The sequence below is a fragment of the Nicotiana tabacum genome, chromosome 23 (assembly GCF_000715075.1).
Source record: "Nicotiana tabacum cultivar K326 chromosome 23, ASM71507v2, whole genome shotgun sequence".
NCBI classification, from domain to species: domain Eukaryota; kingdom Viridiplantae; phylum Streptophyta; class Magnoliopsida; order Solanales; family Solanaceae; genus Nicotiana; species Nicotiana tabacum.
Window position 1 is genome coordinate 111,533,100 of NC_134102.1, and position 6,119 is coordinate 111,539,218.

General features: G+C 32.8%; 1 long non-coding RNA gene across 4 annotated transcripts; it reads left to right on the top strand.

Moving 5' to 3' along the window:
• The first annotated feature begins 383 nt into the window (after positions 1–383).
• LOC107786441 (uncharacterized) lies at positions 384–3,641 on the top strand. Of its 4 annotated transcripts, none has more exons than XR_001648148.2 (5): positions 384–671; positions 765–1,027; positions 1,170–1,232; positions 1,760–1,827; positions 3,250–3,641. It is a non-coding gene; the product is annotated as an uncharacterized LOC107786441 (long non-coding RNA). The 4 variants fall into 4 exon arrangements; XR_001648149.2 differs by having other exon boundaries at positions 1,170–1,225; XR_001648146.2 differs by having other exon boundaries at positions 765–836.
• Positions 3,642–6,119: the final 2,478 nt, after the last annotated feature.

Below are 6,119 nucleotides of genomic sequence, written 5' to 3' on the forward strand. Positions count from 1 at the left end.
GTCCGGGCCGATCCGGTTAACCGGTTCGAACTTGACTTGACAGTACCGGTTCTGATTGGTGCGGTTAACCGGTACCTCTATTCTACCCGACACAATCTGTTCCCCGTCCCAACCTAACCCTGCCCGCCCCTACCTACCGGACTGGGCCGGTCTGGAACTGGGTCAACTCGACCCGTTTGACATCTTTAATTATTACTAATGGCCCTCCGGAAATAGACTCCCACGTTTTTCATTAGTTTTTATTTAATTTATTATAACCCTATAAATTCATCAAAACACAATTTGCCATAGAAATAGTAATAAAGCAAAAAAAAAATAAAAATAAAAATCCATGATTGATTGTTTTCAAACGTGGGAAACAAAATCCTAAACTAACTCAAACACTCTCTCTCCCTCATATAAACTGATACAAGACCCACGTTCTAGACTATCCCTCATAAATGATTCTCTTCCTATTTTTCTTAATCACGAACTTTGTTCAATGCGTGGGGCTTGAAATTTTTGCAATTTCACATCTCCCCCTCAAGGTATCCGTAATGATTCTACATTCATGCACTCCGGAGTTCAATTTTGAAGTAAAATTTTGAATTGCTAAAAGTTCGTCGGCAACAACATTGTTAAACCATGGTTATGGATTCGAAATCATCGGTTCACAATTTCATCCAGAAAAGGTGCTATTTGTTTATTTGAAAAAGTGCAGGTTGTGCATTTTATTTTTATTAATTTACTTCTAAGTAGGTTTTGTTTGTTTTGTATTTTTGCAGTATTTTTCACAAGGAGGATCTGTGGGATTCTTCTAATGTGATCGACAAAGGGAGTATATATTCAGTAATAAAGTAAGTTGTATTTTGTCTATTTTTCCCTTTATTTATCTAATTTGGGTATTATTCTTCTCATTCTGTTAGAGTTTTATAGTAGCAACTTTTTTGGATCTTTCTTCCTTTGGGCTAAACTTTTTTCAGGCAATTCTTTTTCAAGATTAAATCAAATTTCCTTTTCTAGTGGGCATATGATTTGTAAACTCCCGGTAATTGATTTTTCTCAAGTTTTTTGCTTTATTATGTCTTTCGCTGCATTATGATAGTGGGAGGTTAATGTCGAGTCTCAATCTAACTATATATGCATAGATGTAGGCACGTTATATATAATTATATGCTTTTGCATTGCAGGATGTGCTCAATAGGATATAGTTAAAGCTTTACCCTCTTGTGGCCAAGCTCCTGAGGTAAAAGGTGAAAGATATGGCATCTTTATGTCTGGGAATAATTTAACTGAGTTAGATCATAATCATATACATGTTAGTTTTTCAATAAGCATTATCATCCCTTAATTTTACAGCTTGCATACCCCAATTTGCTTTGTTTTATAATTGCTTAAACATGTCACAATAGTGAAAGTCGACATGCCACAAATAGAAAGCTTTACAATTTAAGTCAGAAAGACATTGCACAACTCTTTGCTCCTTCACTTGCTACTTTACAAAACCTTAATCAATTAATTCTATAGATTTGAAGATATATTGGTAAAGGAGCTTCATTTTTTTTAAGTATCCAACGTCACACATTTTTTTTAGAGGTAATCGACTTTGACTAGACCCCTTTTTCTAAATTTTTTTTTTCAAATAGTGGAGAAGCAAGCTTAAATGCCAGTTAGATTCATTTTTTAAGTATCCAACGTCACACATTTTTTTTAGAGGTAATCGACTTTGACTAGACCCCTTTTTCTAATTTTTTTTTCATTGTTTTTTTTTTTCAAATAGTGGAGAAGCAAGCTTGGATGCCAGTTAGATTCATTTTTTAAGTATCCTACGCCACACATTGTTTAGAGGTAATCGACTTTCACCAGACCCCTTTCTGTAATTATTTTTTTGCAAAATTATACATTGTTCAAACAGTGGAGAAGCAATCTTGGATGTCAATAAAGAATTGGAAAGAAAGATAATAGATTAAATCCTATGTGCATTGTAAATTTTTTATTTAATCGTCAACTGATCTGAAATTTGGTTCAGCATATGAGTGGAGAGACCCAAATCATTCACTCTAACTAAGTTTAAGATCTACTAAGTTTAATATCAACAAATTCTTGGCCTTCATATTGAAAGTCCAATAAAGGGTACACATTGTGGAATTATATAGTGTATTGATCAAGTAGGTTTTATTGGCCTATTATTTAGAGAAATCTATGAAAATTCTTAGGATTTGCTCAGTTCCGTTAACTGGATTATGGCAATACTTCTTTTAGACTGAGAAAAGGTTTTCACACCTCTCAATAGTACCAATTTTTTAAAAAAAGTTTTCACATTATCATTTTATATCTCTGACTGCTTAAATAAATATCTCTGATTTCTAAAATTACTGTACTACACAGCAACAAACTGTTGCAAGGTAATTTTTAAAGCATATCTTTAGAATAAATATAAAGCTGACACAAAAAGTCATACATATTCAACTGTATATTCTTAGGTCATCCATAGTTCTCTTATCTTGGTATTCTATTCTTTGAGATCTGAAATGAAATATTTAGGATACGTTCCTTTTGATGTCTAACAGAGTGCCGACTCAGTCTTATCCTTCTTCAACAAGTTGCAACCGTAATTGTCTCTTTACTCTTTTATTAATCATAAAAACTATTATTCTAAAACACATGACACAATTTTATCAGTTAAGAAATCTGGTGTATATTTGGTCAGTAGTTATCATTCTTATCTCTCTATATCATTTTTTTTGGTTAAGGCCTCTTCACACTTTCCAGTATTTATTCTCAACTTGAAGGTACACATGATGCGTTCATAAAGTTATGTATTGTTGAAGCCGCGACTAATGACCAAAAAGCTCATTTAATTGGAATTTTCTCAACTCGGGTAATATCTTGTGAAACGTGTGTTTTTAAGGACCATAAAATGCTGATTGAAAATGCACGTTTGTTTTCGTGCATCTACTTTTCTCTAGCAAGCTTATACAGTCCATTATAAACACTTGCTTAACATTCCCAAACTAATAAGTTTGTCACGTCCTTCTCCTTAAAGGAAAAACATGACAAATCTTACAGCTTTTGGCATATAGTAGTAGCACAGAACATGAGACAACTATAAATTTGAAGAAAGTATGCAAAAACTTTAGGACGCGACGAAAATTAACATATAAGACAGTATTCATTCAATAAAGTTGGTATGTATTTTGATTTCCTTTCTATTAAAATAACGTTGTATTGATTTCAGATTTTTCTAATACCCTTTTCGATTTGTTACAGGTGGAAGCTATTACAGTTGGCATAAGTCGAACACACTTCTATTTCATTTCTTGATCTTGAGAAGCACGAGTCATCAATTTCGTGATGGTCAAGAGCAAGAACTAGAGTTGTCAAAGTAAATTTGGATCACATCAATTCTATAAGTAGTTAATTTCACTAACATTTTCGTTTCTTCGTGCATATAGGCAAAGGTTTATCTAAGAATGGTAAAGCCCAAAAATTTGCTTTACAGTATTAGCTAGAAGCTATAAGTAAATTATGTATGCTATCTTTCTTGATTTTCTCTTTGTTTGAAACACACAATGTGTGTTGATTATGTATGTAAATATATGAAAGCAACAAGACCCAACATATATAAGGAATCAATGAATAATAAAATTAGATTTCTTTCATGCTCCTTTGTGTCTACCGTATTATTCAATTAATTTTTTTTTCATTGCGCGGGTACGAATACTAGTAAAATAAAAAAGGAAGAGAGTTGTTATTGATCAAAATAGCTTCTTTTTTTCATATATATTTCTCCTGACTTAAGACTTTTTTATACTCCCAATAGATGTGCATTTTTTAAACGTAAATAGGTTTGATAATTTATATTCAACTTGAGAAATTCAAATATGGAGCTGATTTCAAGTTTAAATTTCAGCTTTATAGAGTGTAAGTATAACTTAACTTAGTTACCAAAAAAGGATCGACCAACATTATATTACTTTAAGGTTTTATACTTTACTCACTACACGATTACTATCAATTGTAAATTAATTCGCAATTTGCTAGTTATAGATAAAGCGGTGGAATCAGCTTGTTGAAGAAGAAGAAGGCATCAAATTATTATCTCTTTTGTTGTATAACTTACGTTTTAGCATTAAAATTTTCTAATGACGTCTAATTAAAAGGAAAAAAGTCTTTTTAAACTCGAAGATATTTTACCTTAAATCATGATTTCTAGCGTAACAATGTTCTAATGTGAGCCAACACCAAGAAAAGCATAACTCAAAATTCAACTTCTTTTATTATGCTTAAACCCAACTCACTGCTATCTCTTTTACTATAAAACATTCAAATTTTTATCTGGTGAAATGTTTATTTTAGACTTTGATTTAATTTTAAATAATAGGACAAACCCCATAATCTAACCTAATATTATGAATTAATTTTATCTTTTAATGTGTAAAGTTCTTAAATACTAAATAGTACATTGCAAGTCATCATGTGATATTGAATACATTATTTTAGTCTTAAGGATTTTGAGAAATAGAAATTCTACTTTATTATTGATTTCTCGAACTTCTTGATAGATCTAAAATCTTCTCAATAGATTTATAAGATAGATTTATGTAACGACTTCACCGGTCGTTTTGAGCTTTAGCGTTCCATTCGGTGGTTTGAGACTTTGAGTTGCTTCATATTATGTGTTATGACTTGCGTGCATGGTTAGTTTCGGTTTCGAGCGGTTCGGGATTGATTTGGAAGAATGATTCTCGTTTTAGAAGCTTTAAGTTGGAAGAGTTGACCAAGGTTTAACTTTTGGGTAAACGGATTCGGAATCGGGTTTTAATTATTCCAATAAGTTTGTATGATTATTTTGGACATGTCCACAAAGTTTGGTTGAATTCCGATGAGTTTTGGATAGGTTTGGGTTGTATGGTGATTGTTTTGGGTTTCGACATTGATTTGAGCATAAAGGTTACCATATTGAGCAAACAACCCTTGATTCGTGTTTTGACTAAACCATTATATCCGTATCGTAATTTTGGAACCATAGCAACTGAAATTATCAAGTTTCAACATCGTATGAAAAATTTATGGTCATTTTACTAAGAATTGGGTTGCCGGATTTTTCAGCTGAAACAACTATGTACATTTTGTTTTTCAGATTAATTACGAAATTACCACTGAATTCGTATTTAAAAATCAGCATTATTTCCAAATATTGAAAACAAACATATCTCCTTCATTATAAGGTCAAATGGAGTGATTCAAAAGCTTAACTTGACTAGAATTTCACGAGAAATCCATTAAAGGTATCAAAAGAGAGTTTCGAGATCGTTTGGCACAAGAAACGAGGCAGAATGGCTGGGCAAAAATATATAATATCGAGGGTTTGTTATGGTCTATTTTGAGTTGGGGAGCTCGAGTTTGGGCGATTTTGGAGGCAATTTTCACTACATGGATTGGGGTAAATATTCTATACTCGATTTTGATTATATTTCATGAATCCATCTTCATTTTTTGAATTTGATTGATGATTTCAAAGTGAAAATTTGAGGGGTTTTGTCTAAAATTTCATAAAGTGAATTTTTGAGATTTGAGCATCGATTCAGAGTCGGATTTGAGTGAAACTAGTATGGTTGGACTCATAATCGAATGGGTTGTCGAATTTTATGAGTTACGCTGGATTCCGAGGTGCAGGTCCGAGCTTGGCTTTTTTGTTGACTTTAGGCTTTTGATTAAAGATTCCACCTTTATCGATTGGGTTTTTTTTGTTACTATTATTTGATGTTCTTGAGTTGCTTTTGGCTAGTTTTGAACCGTTTGGAGGTCGGTACGCGTGGGATGGCATTTCTGGAGTATTGTTTGGCTTGCTCGGTATTGGATTCGGCTTGTTCGAGGTAAGTAACACGTCTAAACTTGGTGCTGAGGGTATGAATCCCTGAACATATGTGTTATGTGTTTGGTGTTGAGGTGACGCACATGCTAGGTGACAGGCGTGTGGACGTGCACCGTGTGAACTGTGACTCCGTTATTCCTGTGGTACTGTGTAGTTACCTGAACTTATCTGAAATTATGAAAATATCTAAGTACTAGAGCTATTGAGCTGAGAATCATATTAAAAATCATGTTGAGGCTATATGCTGATTATATTGGGACCC